The sequence below is a fragment of the Bubalus kerabau genome, chromosome 14, assembly GCF_029407905.1.
Source record: "Bubalus kerabau isolate K-KA32 ecotype Philippines breed swamp buffalo chromosome 14, PCC_UOA_SB_1v2, whole genome shotgun sequence".
NCBI classification, from domain to species: domain Eukaryota; kingdom Metazoa; phylum Chordata; class Mammalia; order Artiodactyla; family Bovidae; genus Bubalus; species Bubalus kerabau.
Window position 1 is genome coordinate 880,181 of NC_073637.1, and position 19,279 is coordinate 899,459.

At 57.4% G+C, this 19,279-nt stretch overlaps 6 pseudogenes; all 6 read left to right on the forward strand.

Moving 5' to 3' along the window:
- Window positions 1–1,570: 1,570 nt before the first annotated feature.
- Window positions 1,571–1,690, forward strand: LOC129627397 (uncharacterized; annotated as a pseudogene).
- A 3,250-nt stretch (window positions 1,691–4,940) lies between these two features.
- On the forward strand, window positions 4,941–5,060 carry LOC129627398 (uncharacterized; annotated as a pseudogene).
- A 3,250-nt stretch (window positions 5,061–8,310) lies between these two features.
- On the forward strand, window positions 8,311–8,430 carry LOC129627399 (uncharacterized; annotated as a pseudogene).
- Window positions 8,431–11,678: 3,248 nt separating this feature from the next.
- On the forward strand, window positions 11,679–11,798 carry LOC129627400 (uncharacterized; annotated as a pseudogene).
- A 3,247-nt stretch (window positions 11,799–15,045) lies between these two features.
- Window positions 15,046–15,165, forward strand: LOC129627401 (uncharacterized; annotated as a pseudogene).
- A 3,246-nt stretch (window positions 15,166–18,411) lies between these two features.
- LOC129627402 (uncharacterized) lies at window positions 18,412–18,531 on the forward strand (annotated as a pseudogene).
- The last annotated feature ends 748 nt before the right edge of the window (window positions 18,532–19,279 follow it).

Sequence of the window (19,279 nt, forward strand, 5' to 3'; positions counted from 1 at the left end):
CGGAGTGGATTCCAGGAATATGCGTTGTTAACCAGCATCACCGTTGATATTGTTGCTGCACGCTCTATGCAGTGGCCAGAGCCTGGATTGTCCACTGGGTCTCATGTGGAATGGAAAGAAGGGCTTCCCCCACCCCCCACCCCACCCCCCACTGTTGACAGCCTTGTGACTAGAAACGGGCCCCGAAACAAGAATCAGACAAACCAGATAAGCCCAGATGGTAGTCCATGAGATGAAGGAACTAAGCAGCTGGTTGGGATGGCGCCAAGGGGAAAGGTTGCTCTTTTTGTCTCCCGCTCTACTCCTTTCTTCCTGGACGCCTTAGGGGTTCATCATGGAGATTTGAAATAAAGTTCACCAAAGTCATATGTGTTGAATCAAGAGTTTGCATTTCACCATCTCTCAAAAACGAAGAGTGCTTAACCTGCACAGGTTTCTTTCAAAAAAGTCAATTGCTTTTCAGTTCTGGGGTTTCTCTCTTGCCTTGTTCAAGTAGCCTTAAGAGTAAAAATCAACGAAAACTAAAGAAAGATTCCAAGATACCAACAAAGGACACCTTCTGTTTCTTCAATCATCTTTCCACTTAGTAGCACACGAGCTCTTTTCTTTGTATTTTGCCTAGGGAATTCGCAATGTGCTGGTTCAGATGGCAAGGCATCCGCCCGCAGGAGACTCGGGTTTGATCCCTGGGTCGGGAAGATCCCCTGGAGAAGGTAATGGCAACCCACTCCAGTATTCTCGCCTGGGAAATGCCACGGACAGAGGAGCCTGATGGGCCGCACTCCATGGGTCCTATAAGAGTTGGGCTCAACCCAGCAACTACGAACAGAAGTATTTCCAAAGACCACACTCGTGTGTGTGTGTGTGTGTGTGTCTGTCTGTCTGTCTGTGTGCCTGCCTGTGGTTCGTCTGCTCTCTCAGGAAGGTCGGGTGCTTGGCGGGCGGCGTGGGGACAAGGGGGGCGCCTCGGTAGGGCAAAGGGGCGGGGCTGAGGCGCTCCGGTCGACCGCGCCTCCGTGGCTCCCGGTGGGTTTGGGCAGCGGGCAGGTGCCGGGCAAGTTGGGCGCTCAAGATTCGCTGCGCCTAGGCCCGCAGGAGGTTCAGAGGCCCCCGGGCCGCGGGGATCGGGAGGCGGCGGGCCCCGAAGACCGACACCTCCGGGGTCGCGCGGCCCTGGACAGCGAACGGGATGGGGGGGGGGGGGGGGGGAGGCCCCGCTCAGCCAGCGCGGCCGGGTCTGGAGTGGCCGGGGGTGGGAGGGCGCCGAGACCTCCGCACCCCTCAGCCCACCCCCCAGGCCCCGCGCGCACGCACGCACGCCCTCCCGGTCACTGGGGGGTCCTGGAAGCCCATCGGGCCCCCGGGCCCGGCAAGGCGGTTGCTGGTCTGGTGTTGGCGGTGTTCGGGGGCCGGGCCGGCGTCAGCAGGCTGGAGTGCGGTCGCGGGTCGTGCGGCTCAAGTACAGCACGGCCCCCCGAGGAGAGGGGCGGCCCGTTGGCCCGACCTGCAGGTCAGAGCGAAAGGGAGGCGAAGCGCAAGGCTCTTAGGGCGCCCCGCGGCGGCCGGGTCCGTCTCCGGCCCTATCGGCCTGAAGGCGCCCGATCTCGTCTGATCTCGGAAGCTAAGCAGGGTCGGGCCTGTTCAGTATCTTGGATGGGAGACCACCTGGGAATTCCGGGTGCTGGAGGCTTTTTTGCCTACCAGAAGAGGTCCTTTAGCCCCCGCCCCGCGTCCCAATTCTTGGACCCACACCCCCCTCGCCCCCCCCGCCACCCCCGCAGCCCCAGCCCCTCCCGGGGCGGGGGGAGTGAGTGGGTGGCCGGGGCCCCGACTCCCGCTGCAGACCTGGGTTGCCTCCCCGCGGCCCGCGAGCCCCTCCGCATTCGCATTCGGCTTCCAGGAAACCAGACGACCGGCCGTCCCGTCTCCCTCTGGGGCTCCTTTGGCTTGCCTCAGGCAATCCCGGGGCTTGCACCGACTCCAGCCAGAGCCCCAGCCCCCGCCCCACCCCCAGCCTCGCAGGCGATCGCGCATGCGCATGCGAGCGCGCGCACAGATCGATGTGCCCAAACGGGGCATCTGGCTTGTTGGCTTGTACTGGGGGTGGATCTATGCCTGGGAGTGGGACTGCTGAACCATAGGCTACTTCTACGTTTAGTTCCTTCGCGAACCTCCATACTCTTTTCCATCCCGGCTGTACCAACTCCCATTCCTACTCAGCGTGGAGGAGAGTTCCCTTTGCTCCACAGCTTCTCCAGCATCTGCTAAGGACAGACATTGCAATGAGGCCCAATCGGACTCGGGCGAAGTGGTCCCTCCTTGGCGTTTGGAGTTGAGTCTCTCCAATCATTAGTGATGTGGAGCAAGATGACCGTTTGGAAATGCAGATGCAATTCTGTCACCATCCTGCTCCAACGGCTCTTGTATTTTCCCATCATATTGAAGATACGACCAATTCCCTTCATGCCTGCTCCTCACGTTCTTCTCGGATGTCTTGTCCCTGGAATGCCCTCTGCACTCTTTGGCTTCCATCCCATAGGGCATTTTCATTTCTTGAACGTCCTAAGTTTCCCTGGTCACGTAGACTTCCAGGATGCTGTTTTCCCTGCCTGAAATTCTTCCTGCATCTCAACCCTGGTTTACGTAGGTTCCACCTATGGACCTCAACGCAATGGTTACTCTGAAAAGCCTTCCCTGACACCCAGGTTTTGGTGAGGGTAGAGGCCCCTCGACAAGTTCTCCAAGGATCTGCCTGTGATGTATCATTAGATTCGTCTCAGTGAAAGCAGGAACTCTGTGTCTGCTTCTCTCCGCCTTCTAGTTCCAGAAACTTATTACATGCCTCCCAGCTCATCGTAGGTGCTCAGGATTTACTTAGCGTGTGAAAGACAGAAAAGTTCTTGGAAGCCTCAAGGTGTCACTTGGCTCGGCACTTTTGATCTCTTTGTATATTTGGCGATTCCATTCTTTCCTTTCCTGGGTTCATGTGTACGCTATATTCAAGGCACAATCTAAGGCATTAAGACATATCCATCAGTATGGGTTCTTGCTTTCAAGGAACTCGTACAGCAGATTTCTACAGTTTAGGGCTTTTCAAATGCTCTAGAAGAATGTGAACGTTCAGTGTGATCCATTTTCATTTCCAAGAAAGATCGTTTGACTTCCATAGCAAAGGTGGAGACCTTCCGACGTGTAGTCCAATACTTAGACCTTGACCATGTCAGGCAAGTCTTGCGGTTCCTTCTGGAGGTGTGTGGCTCTTGCAGAAACGTGAAGATCTTCCATCGTCCTCGGACTTTGGTGTCATTTGCAATCATCAAGAAAGCTTCCAGGTATAGGTTCCAGACCACCACCGCACACACTCAGTAGCCAACGGAGTGGATTCCAGGAATATGCGTTGTTAACCAGCATCACCGTTGATATTGTTGCTGCACGCTCTATGCAGTGGCCAGAGCCTGGATTGTCCACTGGGTCTCATGTGGAATGGAAAGAAGGGCTTCCCCCACCCCCCACCCCACCCCCCACTGTTGACAGCCTTGTGACTAGAAACGGGCCCCGAAACAAGAATCAGACAAACCAGATAAGCCCAGATGGTAGTCCATGAGATGAAGGAACTAAGCAGCTGGTTGGGATGGCGCCAAGGGGAAAGGTTGCTCTTTTTGTCTCCCGCTCTACTCCTTTCTTCCTGGACGCCTTAGGGGTTCATCATGGAGATTTGAAATAAAGTTCACCAAAGTCATATGTGTTGAATCAAGAGTTTGCATTTCACCATCTCTCAAAAACGAAGAGTGCTTAACCTGCACAGGTTTCTTTCAAAAAAGTCAATTGCTTTTCAGTTCTGGGGTTTCTCTCTTGCCTTGTTCAAGTAGCCTTAAGAGTAAAAATCAACGAAAACTAAAGAAAGATTCCAAGATACCAACAAAGGACACCTTCTGTTTCTTCAATCATCTTTCCACTTAGTAGCACACGAGCTCTTTTCTTTGTATTTTGCCTAGGGAATTCGCAATGTGCTGGTTCAGATGGCAAGGCATCCGCCCGCAGGAGACTCGGGTTTGATCCCTGGGTCGGGAAGATCCCCTGGAGAAGGTAATGGCAACCCACTCCAGTATTCTCGCCTGGGAAATGCCACGGACAGAGGAGCCTGATGGGCCGCACTCCATGGGTCCTATAAGAGTTGGGCTCAACCCAGCAACTACGAACAGAAGTATTTCCAAAGACCACACTCGTGTGTGTGTGTGTGTGTGTGTCTGTCTGTCTGTCTGTGTGCCTGCCTGTGGTTCGTCTGCTCTCTCAGGAAGGTCGGGTGCTTGGCGGGCGGCGTGGGGACAAGGGGGGCGCCTCGGTAGGGCAAAGGGGCGGGGCTGAGGCGCTCCGGTCGACCGCGCCTCCGTGGCTCCCGGTGGGTTTGGGCAGCGGGCAGGTGCCGGGCAAGTTGGGCGCTCAAGATTCGCTGCGCCTAGGCCCGCAGGAGGTTCAGAGGCCCCCGGGCCGCGGGGATCGGGAGGCGGCGGGCCCCGAAGACCGACACCTCCGGGGTCGCGCGGCCCTGGACAGCGAACGGGATGGGGGGGGGGGGGGGAGGCCCCGCTCAGCCAGCGCGGCCGGGTCTGGAGTGGCCGGGGGTGGGAGGGCGCCGAGACCTCCGCACCCCTCAGCCCACCCCCCAGGCCCCGCGCGCACGCACGCACGCCCTCCCGGTCACTGGGGGGTCCTGGAAGCCCATCGGGCCCCCGGGCCCGGCCAGGCGGTTGCTGGTCTGGTGTTGGCGGTGTTCGGGGGCCGGGCCGGCGTCAGCAGGCTGGAGTGCGGTCGCGGGTCGTGCGGCTCAAGTACAGCACGGCCCCCCGAGGAGAGGGGCGGCCCGTTGGCCCGACCTGCAGGTCAGAGCGAAAGGGAGGCGAAGCGCAAGGCTCTTAGGGCGCCCCGCGGCGGCCGCGTCCGTCTCCGGCCCTATCGGCCTGAAGGCGCCCGATCTCGTCTGATCTCGGAAGCTAAGCAGGGTCGGGCCTGTTCAGTATCTTGGATGGGAGACCACCTGGGAATTCCGGGTGCTGGAGGCTTTTTTGCCTACCAGAAGAGGTCCTTTAGCCCCCGCCCCGCGTCCCAATTCTTGGACCCACACCCCCCTCGCCCCCCCCGCCACCCCCGCAGCCCCAGCCCCTCCCGGGGCGGGGGGAGTGAGTGGGTGGCCGGGGCCCCGACTCCCGCTGCAGACCTGGGTTGCCTCCCCGCGGCCCGCGAGCCCCTCCGCATTCGCATTCGGCTTCCAGGAAACCAGACGACCGGCCGTCCCGTCTCCCTCTGGGGCTCCTTTGGCTTGCCTCAGGCAATCCCGGGGCTTGCACCGACTCCAGCCAGAGCCCCAGCCCCCGCCCCACCCCCAGCCTCGCAGGCGATCGCGCATGCGCATGCGAGCGCGCGCACAGATCGATGTGCCCAAACGGGGCATCTGGCTTGTTGGCTTGTACTGGGGGTGGATCTATGCCTGGGAGTGGGACTGCTGAACCATAGGCTACTTCTACGTTTAGTTCCTTCGCGAACCTCCATACTCTTTTCCATCCCGGCTGTACCAACTCCCATTCCTACTCAGCGTGGAGGAGAGTTCCCTTTGCTCCACAGCTTCTCCAGCATCTGCTAAGGACAGACATTGCAATGAGGCCCAATCGGACTCGGGCGAAGTGGTCCCTCCTTGGCGTTTGGAGTTGAGTCTCTCCAATCATTAGTGATGTGGAGCAAGATGACCGTTTGGAAATGCAGATGCAATTCTGTCACCATCCTGCTCCAACGGCTCTTGTATTTTCCCATCATATTGAAGATACGACCAATTCCCTTCATGCCTGCTCCTCACGTTCTTCTCGGATGTCTTGTCCCTGGAATGCCCTCTGCACTCTTTGGCTTCCATCCCATAGGGCATTTTCATTTCTTGAACGTCCTAAGTTTCCCTGGTCACGTAGACTTCCAGGATGCTGTTTTCCCTGCCTGAAATTCTTCCTGCATCTCAACCCTGGTTTACGTAGGTTCCACCTATGGACCTCAACGCAATGGTTACTCTGAAAAGCCTTCCCTGACACCCAGGTTTTGGTGAGGGTAGAGGCCCCTCGACAAGTTCTCCAAGGATCTGCCTGTGATGTATCATTAGATTCGTCTCAGTGAAAGCAGGAACTCTGTGTCTGCTTCTCTCCGCCTTCTAGTTCCAGAAACTTATTACATGCCTCCCAGCTCATCGTAGGTGCTCAGGATTTACTTAGCGTGTGAAAGACAGAAAAGTTCTTGGAAGCCTCAAGGTGTCACTTGGCTCGGCACTTTTGATCTCTTTGTATATTTGGCGATTCCATTCTTTCCTTTCCTGGGTTCATGTGTACGCTATATTCAAGGCACAATCTAAGGCATTAAGACATATCCATCAGTATGGGTTCTTGCTTTCAAGGAACTCGTACAGCAGATTTCTACAGTTTAGGGCTTTTCAAATGCTCTAGAAGAATGTGAACGTTCAGTGTGATCCATTTTCATTTCCAAGAAAGATCGTTTGACTTCCATAGCAAAGGTGGAGACCTTCCGACGTGTAGTCCAATACTTAGACCTTGACCATGTCAGGCAAGTCTTGCGGTTCCTTCTGGAGGTGTGTGGCTCTTGCAGAAACGTGAAGATCTTCCATCGTCCTCGGACTTTGGTGTCATTTGCAATCATCAAGAAAGCTTCCAGGTATAGGTTCCAGACCACCACTGCACACACTCAGTAGCCAACGGAGTGGATTCCAGGAATATGCGTTGTTAACCAGCATCACCGTTGATATTGTTGCTGCACGCTCTATGCAGTGGCCAGAGCCTGGATTGTCCACTGGGTCTCATGTGGAATGGAAAGAAGGGCTTCCCCCACCCCCCACCCCACCCCCCACTGTTGACAGCCTTGTGACTAGAAACGGGCCCCGAAACAAGAATCAGACAAACCAGATAAGCCCAGATGGTAGTCCATGAGATGAAGGAACTAAGCAGCTGGTTGGGATGGCGCCAAGGGGAAAGGTTGCTCTTTTTGTCTCCCGCTCTACTCCTTTCTTCCTGGACGCCTTAGGGGTTCATCATGGAGATTTGAAATAAAGTTCACCAAAGTCATATGTGTTGAATCAAGAGTTTGCATTTCACCATCTCTCAAAAACGAAGAGTGCTTAACCTGCACAGGTTTCTTTCAAAAAAGTCAATTGCTTTTCAGTTCTGGGGTTTCTCTCTTGCCTTGTTCAAGTAGCCTTAAGAGTAAAAATCAACGAAAACTAAAGAAAGATTCCAAGATACCAACAAAGGACACCTTCTGTTTCTTCAATCATCTTTCCACTTAGTAGCACACGAGCTCTTTTCTTTGTATTTTGCCTAGGGAATTCGCAATGTGCTGGTTCAGATGGCAAGGCATCCGCCCGCAGGAGACTCGGGTTTGATCCCTGGGTCGGGAAGATCCCCTGGAGAAGGTAATGGCAACCCACTCCAGTATTCTCGCCTGGGAAATGCCACGGACAGAGGAGCCTGATGGGCCGCACTCCATGGGTCCTATAAGAGTTGGGCTCAACCCAGCAACTACGAACAGAAGTATTTCCAAAGACCACACTCGTGTGTGTGTGTGTGTGTGTGTCTGTCTGTCTGTCTGTGTGCCTGCCTGTGGTTCGTCTGCTCTCTCAGGAAGGTCGGGTGCTTGGCGGGCGGCGTGGGGACAAGGGGGGCGCCTCGGTAGGGCAAAGGGGCGGGGCTGAGGCGCTCCGGTCGACCGCGCCTCCGTGGCTCCCGGTGGGTTTGGGCAGCGGGCAGGTGCCGGGCAAGTTGGGCGCTCAAGATTCGCTGCGCCTAGGCCCGCAGGAGGTTCAGAGGCCCCCGGGCCGCGGGGATCGGGAGGCGGCGGGCCCCGAAGACCGACACCTCCGGGGTCGCGCGGCCCTGGACAGCGAACGGGATGGGGGGGGGGGGGGGAGGCCACGCTCAGCCAGCGCGGCCGGGTCTGGAGTGGCCGGGGGTGGGAGGGCGCCGAGACCTCCGCACCCCTCAGCCCACCCCCCAGGCCCCGCGCGCACGCACGCACGCCCTCCCGGTCACTGGGGGGTCCTGGAAGCCCATCGGGCCCCCGGGCCCGGCAAGGCGGTTGCTGGTCTGGTGTTGGCGGTGTTCGGGGGCCGGGCCGGCGTCAGCAGGCTGGAGTGCGGTCGCGGGTCGTGCGGCTCAAGTACAGCACGGCCCCCCGAGGAGAGGGGCGGCCCGTTGGCCCGACCTGCAGGTCAGAGCGAAAGGGAGGCGAAGCGCAAGGCTCTTAGGGCGCCCCGCGGCGGCCGCGTCCGTCTCCGGCCCTATCGGCCTGAAGGCGCCCGATCTCGTCTGATCTCGGAAGCTAAGCAGGGTCGGGCCTGTTCAGTATCTTGGATGGGAGACCACCTGGGAATTCCGGGTGCTGGAGGCTTTTTTGCCTACCAGAAGAGGTCCTTTAGCCCCCGCCCCGCGTCCCAATTCTTGGACCCACACCCCCCTCGCCCCCCCCGCCACCCCCGCAGCCCCAGCCCCTCCCGGGGCGGGGGGAGTGAGTGGGTGGCCGGGGCCCCGACTCCCGCTGCAGACCTGGGTTGCCTCCCCGCGGCCCGCGAGCCCCTCCGCATTCGCATTCGGCTTCCAGGAAACCAGACGACCGGCCGTCCCGTCTCCCTCTGGGGCTCCTTTGGCTTGCCTCAGGCAATCCCGGGGCTTGCACCGACTCCAGCCAGAGCCCCAGCCCCCGCCCCACCCCCAGCCTCGCAGGCGATCGCGCATGCGCATGCGAGCGCGCGCACAGATCGATGTGCCCAAACGGGGCATCTGGCTTGTTGGCTTGTACTGGGGGTGGATCTATGCCTGGGAGTGGGACTGCTGAACCATAGGCTACTTCTACGTTTAGTTCCTTCGCGAACCTCCATACTCTTTTCCATCCCGGCTGTACCAACTCCCATTCCTACTCAGCGTGGAGGAGAGTTCCCTTTGCTCCACAGCTTCTCCAGCATCTGCTAAGGACAGACATTGCAATGAGGCCCAATCGGACTCGGGCGAAGTGGTCCCTCCTTGGCGTTTGGAGTTGAGTCTCTCCAATCATTAGTGATGTGGAGCAAGATGACCGTTTGGAAATGCAGATGCAATTCTGTCACCATCCTGCTCCAACGGCTCTTGTATTTTCCCATCATATTGAAGATACGACCAATTCCCTTCATGCCTGCTCCTCACGTTCTTCTCGGATGTCTTGTCCCTGGAATGCCCTCTGCACTCTTTGGCTTCCATCCCATAGGGCATTTTCATTTCTTGAACGTCCTAAGTTTCCCTGGTCACGTAGACTTCCAGGATGCTGTTTTCCCTGCCTGAAATTCTTCCTGCATCTCAACCCTGGTTTACGTAGGTTCCACCTATGGACCTCAACGCAATGGTTACTCTGAAAAGCCTTCCCTGACACCCAGGTTTTGGTGAGGGTAGAGGCCCCTCGACAAGTTCTCCAAGGATCTGCCTGTGATGTATCATTAGATTCGTCTCAGTGAAAGCAGGAACTCTGTGTCTGCTTCTCTCCGCCTTCTAGTTCCAGAAACTTATTACATGCCTCCCAGCTCATCGTAGGTGCTCAGGATTTACTTAGCGTGTGAAAGACAGAAAAGTTCTTGGAAGCCTCAAGGTGTCACTTGGCTCGGCACTTTTGATCTCTTTGTATATTTGGCGATTCCATTCTTTCCTTTCCTGGGTTCATGTGTACGCTATATTCAAGGCACAATCTAAGGCATTAAGACATATCCATCAGTATGGGTTCTTGCTTTCAAGGAACTCGTACAGCAGATTTCTACAGTTTAGGGCTTTTCAAATGCTCTAGAAGAATGTGAACGTTCAGTGTGATCCATTTTCATTTCCAAGAAAGATCGTTTGACTTCCATAGCAAAGGTGGAGACCTTCCGACGTGTAGTCCAATACTTAGACCTTGACCATGTCAGGCAAGTCTTGCGGTTCCTTCTGGAGGTGTGTGGCTCTTGCAGAAACGTGAAGATCTTCCATCGTCCTCGGACTTTGGTGTCATTTGCAATCATCAAGAAAGCTTCCAGGTATAGGTTCCAGACCACCACCGCACACACTCAGTAGCCAACGGAGTGGATTCCAGGAATATGCGTTGTTAACCAGCATCACCGTTGATATTGTTGCTGCACGCTCTATGCAGTGGCCAGAGCCTGGATTGTCCACTGGGTCTCATGTGGAATGGAAAGAAGGGCTTCCCCCACCCCCCACCCCACCCCCCACTGTTGACAGCCTTGTGACTAGAAACGGGCCCCGAAACAAGAATCAGACAAACCAGATAAGCCCAGATGGTAGTCCATGAGATGAAGGAACTAAGCAGCTGGTTGGGATGGCGCCAAGGGGAAAGGTTGCTCTTTTTGTCTCCCGCTCTACTCCTTTCTTCCTGGACGCCTTAGGGGTTCATCATGGAGATTTGAAATAAAGTTCACCAAAGTCATATGTGTTGAATCAAGAGTTTGCATTTCACCATCTCTCAAAAACGAAGAGTGCTTAACCTGCACAGGTTTCTTTCAAAAAAGTCAATTGCTTTTCAGTTCTGGGGTTTCTCTCTTGCCTTGTTCAAGTAGCCTTAAGAGTAAAAATCAACGAAAACTAAAGAAAGATTCCAAGATACCAACAAAGGACACCTTCTGTTTCTTCAATCATCTTTCCACTTAGTAGCACACGAGCTCTTTTCTTTGTATTTTGCCTAGGGAATTCGCAATGTGCTGGTTCAGATGGCAAGGCATCCGCCCGCAGGAGACTCGGGTTTGATCCCTGGGTCGGGAAGATCCCCTGGAGAAGGTAATGGCAACCCACTCCAGTATTCTCGCCTGGGAAATGCCACGGACAGAGGAGCCTGATGGGCCGCACTCCATGGGTCCTATAAGAGTTGGGCTCAACCCAGCAACTACGAACAGAAGTATTTCCAAAGACCACACTCGTGTGTGTGTGTGTGTGTGTGTCTGTCTGTCTGTCTGTGTGCCTGCCTGTGGTTCGTCTGCTCTCTCAGGAAGGTCGGGTGCTTGGCGGGCGGCGTGGGGACAAGGGGGGCGCCTCGGTAGGGCAAAGGGGCGGGGCTGAGGCGCTCCGGTCGACCGCGCCTCCGTGGCTCCCGGTGGGTTTGGGCAGCGGGCAGGTGCCGGGCAAGTTGGGCGCTCAAGATTCGCTGCGCCTAGGCCCGCAGGAGGTTCAGAGGCCCCCGGGCCGCGGGGATCGGGAGGCGGCGGGCCCCGAAGACCGACACCTCCGGGGTCGCGCGGCCCTGGACAGCGAACGGGATGGGGGGGGGGGGGAGGCCCCGCTCAGCCAGCGCGGCCGGGTCTGGACTGGCCGGGGGTGGGAGGGCGCCGAGACCTCCGCACCCCTCAGCCCACCCCCCAGGCCCCGCGCGCACGCACGCACGCCCTCCCGGTCACTGGGGGGTCCTGGAAGCCCATCGGGCCCCCGGGCCCGGCAAGGCGGTTGCTGGTCTGGTGTTGGCGGTGTTCGGGGGCCGGGCCGGCGTCAGCAGGCTGGAGTGCGGTCGCGGGTCGTGCGGCTCAAGTACAGCACGGCCCCCCGAGGAGAGGGGCGGCCCGTTGGCCCGACCTGCAGGTCAGAGCGAAAGGGAGGCGAAGCGCAAGGCTCTTAGGGCGCCCCGCGGCGGCCGCGTCCGTCTCCGGCCCTATCGGCCTGAAGGCGCCCGATCTCGTCTGATCTCGGAAGCTAAGCAGGGTCGGGCCTGTTCAGTATCTTGGATGGGAGACCACCTGGGAATTCCGGGTGCTGGAGGCTTTTTTGCCTACCAGAAGAGGTCCTTTAGCCCCCGCCCCGCGTCCCAATTCTTGGACCCACACCCCCCTCGCCCCCCCGCCACCCCCGCAGCCCCAGCCCCTCCCGGGGCGGGGGGAGTGAGTGGGTGGCCGGGGCCCCGACTCCCGCTGCAGACCTGGGTTGCCTCCCCGCGGCCCGCGAGCCCCTCCGCATTCGCATTCGGCTTCCAGGAAACCAGACGACCGGCCGTCCCGTCTCCCTCTGGGGCTCCTTTGGCTTGCCTCAGGCAATCCCGGGGCTTGCACCGACTCCAGCCAGAGCCCCAGCCCCCGCCCCACCCCCAGCCTCGCAGGCGATCGCGCATGCGCATGCGAGCGCGCGCACAGATCGATGTGCCCAAACGGGGCATCTGGCTTGTTGGCTTGTACTGGGGGTGGATCTATGCCTGGGAGTGGGACTGCTGAACCATAGGCTACTTCTACGTTTAGTTCCTTCGCGAACCTCCATACTCTTTTCCATCCCGGCTGTACCAACTCCCATTCCTACTCAGCGTGGAGGAGAGTTCCCTTTGCTCCACAGCTTCTCCAGCATCTGCTAAGGACAGACATTGCAATGAGGCCCAATCGGACTCGGGCGAAGTGGTCCCTCCTTGGCGTTTGGAGTTGAGTCTCTCCAATCATTAGTGATGTGGAGCAAGATGACCGTTTGGAAATGCAGATGCAATTCTGTCACCATCCTGCTCCAACGGCTCTTGTATTTTCCCATCATATTGAAGATACGACCAATTCCCTTCATGCCTGCTCCTCACGTTCTTCTCGGATGTCTTGTCCCTGGAATGCCCTCTGCACTCTTTGGCTTCCATCCCATAGGGCATTTTCATTTCTTGAACGTCCTAAGTTTCCCTGGTCACGTAGACTTCCAGGATGCTGTTTTCCCTGCCTGAAATTCTTCCTGCATCTCAACCCTGGTTTACGTAGGTTCCACCTATGGACCTCAACGCAATGGTTACTCTGAAAAGCCTTCCCTGACACCCAGGTTTTGGTGAGGGTAGAGGCCCCTCGACAAGTTCTCCAAGGATCTGCCTGTGATGTATCATTAGATTCGTCTCAGTGAAAGCAGGAACTCTGTGTCTGCTTCTCTCCGCCTTCTAGTTCCAGAAACTTATTACATGCCTCCCAGCTCATCGTAGGTGCTCAGGATTTACTTAGCGTGTGAAAGACAGAAAAGTTCTTGGAAGCCTCAAGGTGTCACTTGGCTCGGCACTTTTGATCTCTTTGTATATTTGGCGATTCCATTCTTTCCTTTCCTGGGTTCATGTGTACGCTATATTCAAGGCACAATCTAAGGCATTAAGACATATCCATCAGTATGGGTTCTTGCTTTCAAGGAACTCGTACAGCAGATTTCTACAGTTTAGGGCTTTTCAAATGCTCTAGAAGAATGTGAACGTTCAGTGTGATCCATTTTCATTTCCAAGAAAGATCGTTTGACTTCCATAGCAAAGGTGGAGACCTTCCGACGTGTAGTCCAATACTTAGACCTTGACCATGTCAGGCAAGTCTTGCGGTTCCTTCTGGAGGTGTGTGGCTCTTGCAGAAACGTGAAGATCTTCCATCGTCCTCGGACTTTGGTGTCATTTGCAATCATCAAGAAAGCTTCCAGGTATAGGTTCCAGACCACCACCGCACACACTCAGTAGCCAACGGAGTGGATTCCAGGAATATGCGTTGTTAACCAGCATCACCGTTGATATTGTTGCTGCACGCTCTATGCAGTGGCCAGAGCCTGGATTGTCCACTGGGTCTCATGTGGAATGGAAAGAAGGGCTTCCCCCACCCCCCACCCCACCCCCCACTGTTGACAGCCTTGTGACTAGAAACGGGCCCCGAAACAAGAATCAGACAAACCAGATAAGCCCAGATGGTAGTCCATGAGATGAAGGAACTAAGCAGCTGGTTGGGATGGCGCCAAGGGGAAAGGTTGCTCTTTTTGTCTCCCGCTCTACTCCTTTCTTCCTGGACGCCTTAGGGGTTCATCATGGAGATTTGAAATAAAGTTCACCAAAGTCATATGTGTTGAATCAAGAGTTTGCATTTCACCATCTCTCAAAAACGAAGAGTGCTTAACCTGCACAGGTTTCTTTCAAAAAAGTCAATTGCTTTTCAGTTCTGGGGTTTCTCTCTTGCCTTGTTCAAGTAGCCTTAAGAGTAAAAATCAACGAAAACTAAAGAAAGATTCCAAGATACCAACAAAGGACACCTTCTGTTTCTTCAATCATCTTTCCACTTAGTAGCACACGAGCTCTTTTCTTTGTATTTTGCCTAGGGAATTCGCAATGTGCTGGTTCAGATGGCAAGGCATCCGCCCGCAGGAGACTCGGGTTTGATCCCTGGGTCGGGAAGATCCCCTGGAGAAGGTAATGGCAACCCACTCCAGTATTCTCGCCTGGGAAATGCCACGGACAGAGGAGCCTGATGGGCCGCACTCCATGGGTCCTATAAGAGTTGGGCTCAACCCAGCAACTACGAACAGAAGTATTTCCAAAGACCACACTCGTGTGTGTGTGTGTGTGTGTGTCTGTCTGTCTGTCTGTGTGCCTGCCTGTGGTTCGTCTGCTCTCTCAGGAAGGTCGGGTGCTTGGCGGGCGGCGTGGGGACAAGGGGGGCGCCTCGGTAGGGCAAAGGGGCGGGGCTGAGGCGCTCCGGTCGACCGCGCCTCCGTGGCTCCCGGTGGGTTTGGGCAGCGGGCAGGTGCCGGGCAAGTTGGGCGCTCAAGATTCGCTGCGCCTAGGCCCGCAGGAGGTTCAGAGGCCCCCGGGCCGCGGGGATCGGGAGGCGGCGGGCCCCGAAGACCGACACCTCCGGGGTCGCGCGGCCCTGGACAGCGAACGGGATGGGGGGGGGGGGGAGGCCCCGCTCAGCCAGCGCGGCCGGGTCTGGACTGGCCGGGGGTGGGAGGGCGCCGAGACCTCCGCACCCCTCAGCCCACCCCCCAGGCCCCGCGCGCACGCACGCACGCCCTCCCGGTCACTGGGGGGTCCTGGAAGCCCATCGGGCCCCCGGGCCCGGCAAGGCGGTTGCTGGTCTGGTGTTGGCGGTGTTCGGGGGCCGGGCCGGCGTCAGCAGGCTGGAGTGCGGTCGCGGGTCGTGCGGCTCAAGTACAGCACGGCCCCCCGAGGAGAGGGGCGGCCCGTTGGCCCGACCTGCAGGTCAGAGCGAAAGGGAGGCGAAGCGCAAGGCTCTTAGGGCGCCCCGCGGCGGCCGCGTCCGTCTCCGGCCCTATCGGCCTGAAGGCGCCCGATCTCGTCTGATCTCGGAAGCTAAGCAGGGTCGGGCCTGTTCAGTATCTTGGATGGGAGACCACCTGGGAATTCCGGGTGCTGGAGGCTTTTTTGCCTACCAGAAGAGGTCCTTTAGCCCCCGCCCCGCGTCCCAATTCTTGGACCCACACCCCCCTCGCCCCCCCGCCACCCCCGCAGCCCCAGCCCCTCCCGGGGCGGGGGGAGTGAGTGGGTGGCCGGGGCCCCGACTCCCGCTGCAGACCTGGGTTGCCTCCCCGCGGCCCGCGAGCCCCTCCGCATTCGCATTCGGCTTCCAGGAAACCAGACGACCGGCCGTCCCGTCTCCCTCTGGGGCTCCTTTGGCTTGCCTCAGGCAATCCCGGGGCTTGCACCGACTCCAGCCAGAGCCCCAGCCCCCGCCCCACCCCCAGCCTCGCAGGCGATCGCGCATGCGCATGCGAGCGCGCGCACAGATCGATGTGCCCAAACGGGGCATCTGGCTTGTTGGCTTGTACTGGGGGTGGATCTATGCCTGGGAGTGGGACTGCTGAACCATAGGCTACTTCTACGTTTAGTTCCTTCGCGAACCTCCATACTCTTTTCCATCCCGGCTGTACCAACTCCCATTCCTACTCAGCGTGGAGGAGAGTTCCCTTTGCTCCACAGCTTCTCCAGCATCTGCTAAGGACAGACATTGCAATGAGGCCCAATCGGACTCGGGCGAAGTGGTCCCTCCTTGGCGTTTGGAGTTGAGTCTCTCCAATCATTAGTGATGTGGAGCAAGATGACCGTTTGGAAATGCAGATGCAATTCTGTCACCATCCTGCTCCAACGGCTCTTGTATTTTCCCATCATATTGAAGATACGACCAATTCCCTTCATGCCTGCTCCTCACGTTCTTCTCGGATGTCTTGTCCCTGGAATGCCCTCTGCACTCTTTGGCTTCCATCCCATAGGGCATTTTCATTTCTTGAACGTCCTAAGTTTCCCTGGTCACGTAGACTTCCAGGATGCTGTTTTCCCTGCCTGAAATTCTTCCTGCATCTCAACCCTGGTTTACGTAGGTTCCACCTATGGACCTCAACGCAATGGTTACTCTGAAAAGCCTTCCCTGACACCCAGGTTTTGGTGAGGGTAGAGGCCCCTCGACAAGTTCTCCAAGGATCTGCCTGTGATGTATCATTAGATTCGTCTCAGTGAAAGCAGGAACTCTGTGTCTGCTTCTCTCCGCCTTCTAGTTCCAGAAACTTATTACATGCCTCCCAGCTCATCGTAGGTGCTCAGGATTTACTTAGCGTGTGAAAGACAGAAAAGTTCTTGGAAGCCTCAAGGTGTCACTTGGCTCGGCACTTTTGATCTCTTTGTATATTTGGCGATTCCATTCTTTCCTTTCCTGGGTTCATGTGTACGCTATATTCAAGGCACAATCTAAGGCATTAAGACATATCCATCAGTATGGGTTCTTGCTTTCAAGGAACTCGTACAGCAGATTTCTACAGTTTAGGGCTTTTCAAATGCTCTAGAAGAATGTGAACGTTCAGTGTGATCCATTTTCATTTCCAAGAAAGATCGTTTGACTTCCATAGCAAAGGTGGAGACCTTCCGACGTGTAGTCCAATACTTAGACCTTGACCATGTCAGGCAAGTCTTGCGGTTCCTTCTGGAGGTGTGTGGCTCTTGCAGAAACGTGAAGATCTTCCATCGTCCTCGGACTTTGGTGTCATTTGCAATCATCAAGAAAGCTTCCAGGTATAGGTTCCAGACCACCACCGCACACACTCAGTAGCCAACGGAGTGGATTCCAGGAATATGCGTTGTTAACCAGCATCACCGTTGATATTGTTGCTGCACGCTCTATGCAGTGGCCAGAGCCTGGATTGTCCACTGGGTCTCATGTGGAATGGAAAGAAGGGCTTCCCCCACCCCCCACCCCCCCCCCCACTGTTGACAGCCTTGTGACTAGAAACGGGCCCCGAAACAAGAATCAGACAAACCAGATAAGCCCAGATGGTAGTCCATGAGATGAAGGAACTAAGCAGCTGGTTGGGATGGCGCCAAGGGGAAAGGTTGCTCTTTTTGTCTCCCGCTCTACTCCTTTCTTCCTGGACGCCTTAGGGGTTCATCATGGAGATTTGAAATAAAGTTCACCAAAGTCATATGTGTTGAATCAAGAGTTTGCATTTCACCATCTCTCAAAAACGAAGAGTGCTTAACCTGCACAGGTTTCTTTCAAAAAAGTCAATTGCTTTTCAGTTCTGGGGTTTCTCTCTTGCCTTGTTCAAGTAGCCTTAAGAGTAAAAAATCAACGAAAACTAAAGAAAGATTCCAAGATACCAACAAAGGACACCTTCTGTTTCTTCAATCATCTTTCCACTTAGTAGCACACGAGCTCTTTTCTTTGTATTTTGCCTAGGGAATTCGCAATGTGCTGGTTCAGATGGCAAGGCATCCGCCCGCAGGAGACTCGGGTTTGATCCCTGGGTCGGGAAGATCCCCTGGAGAAGGTAATGGCAACCCACTCCAGTATTCTCGCCTGGGAAATGCCACGGACAGAGGAGCCTGATGGGCCGCACTCCATGGGTCCTATAAGAGTTGGGCTCAACCCAGCAACTACGAACAGAAGTATTTCCAAAGACCACACTCGTGTGTGTGTGTGTCTGTCTGTCTGTCTGTCTGTCTGTGTGCCTGCCTGTGGTTCGTCTGCTCTCTCAGGAAGGTCGGGTGCTTGGCGGGCGGCGTGGGGACAAGGGGGGCGCCTCGGTAGGGCAAAGGGGCGGGGCTGAGGCGCTCCGGTCGACCGCGCCTCCGTGGCTCCCGGTGGGTTTGGGCAGCGGGCAGGTGCCGGGCAAGTTGGGCGCTCAAGATTCGCTGTGCCTAGGCCCGCAGGAGGTTCAGAGGCCCCCGGGCCGCGGGGATCGGGAGGCGGCGGGCCCCGAAGACTGACACCTCCGGGGTCGCGCGGCCCTGGACAGCGAACGGGATGGGGGGGGGGGAGGCCCCGCTCAGCCAGCGCGGCCGGGTCTGGAGTGGCCGGGGGTGGGAGGGCGCCGAGACCTCCGCACCCCTCAGCCCACCCCCCAGGCCCCGCGCGCACGCACGCACGCCCTCCCGGTCACTGGGGGGTCCTGGAAGCCCATCGGGCCCCCGGGCCCGGCCAGGCGGTTGCTGGTCTGGTGTTGGCGGTGTTCGGGGGCCGGGCCGGCGTCAGCAGGCTGGAGTGCGGTCGCGGGTCGTGCGGCTCAAGTACAGCACGGCCCCCCGAGGAGAGGGGCGGCCCGTTGGCCCGACCTGCAGGTCAGAGCGAAAGGGAGGCGAAGCGCAAGGCTCTTAGGGCGCCCCGCGGCGGCCGCGTCCGTCTCCGGCCCTATCGGCCTGAAGGCGCCCGATCTCGTCTGATCTCGGAAGCTAAGCAGGGTCGGGCCTGTTCAGTATCTTGGATGGGAGACCACCTGGGAATTCCGGGTGCTGGAGGCTTTTTTGCCTACCAGAAGAGGTCCTTTAGCCCCCGCCCCGCGTCCCAATTCTTGGACCCACACCCCCCTCGCCCCCCCCGCCACCCCCGCAGCCCCAGCCCCTCCCGGGGCGGGGGGAGTGAGTGGGTGGCCGGGGCCCCGACTCCCGCTGCAGACCTGGGTTGCCTCCCCGCGGCCCGCGAGCCCCTCCGCATTCGCATTCGGCTTCCAGGAAACCAGACGACCGGCCGTCCCGTCTCCCTCTGGGGCTCCTTTGGCTTGCCTCAGGCAATCCCGGGGCTTGCACCGACTCCAGCCAGAGCCCCAGCCCCCGCCCCACCCCCAGCCTCGCAGGCGATCGCGCATGCGCATGCGAGCGCGCGCACAGATCGATGTGCCCAAACGGGGCATCTGGCTTGTTGGCTTGTACTGGGGGTGGATCTATGCCTGGGAGTGGGACTGCTGAACCATAGGCTACTTCTACGTTTAGTTCCTTCGCGAACCTCCATACTCTTTTCCATCCCGGCTGTACCAACTCCCATTCCTACTCAGCGTGGAGGAGAGTTCCCTTTGCTCCACAGCTTCTCCAGCATCTGCTAAGGACAGACATTGCAATGAGGCCCAATCGGACTCGGGCGAAGTGGTCCCTCCTTGGCGTTTGGAGTTGAGTCTCTCCAATCATTAGTGATGTGGAGCAAGATGACCGTTTGGAAATGCAGATGCAATTCTGTCACCATCCTGCTCCAACGGCTCTTGTATTTTCCCATCAT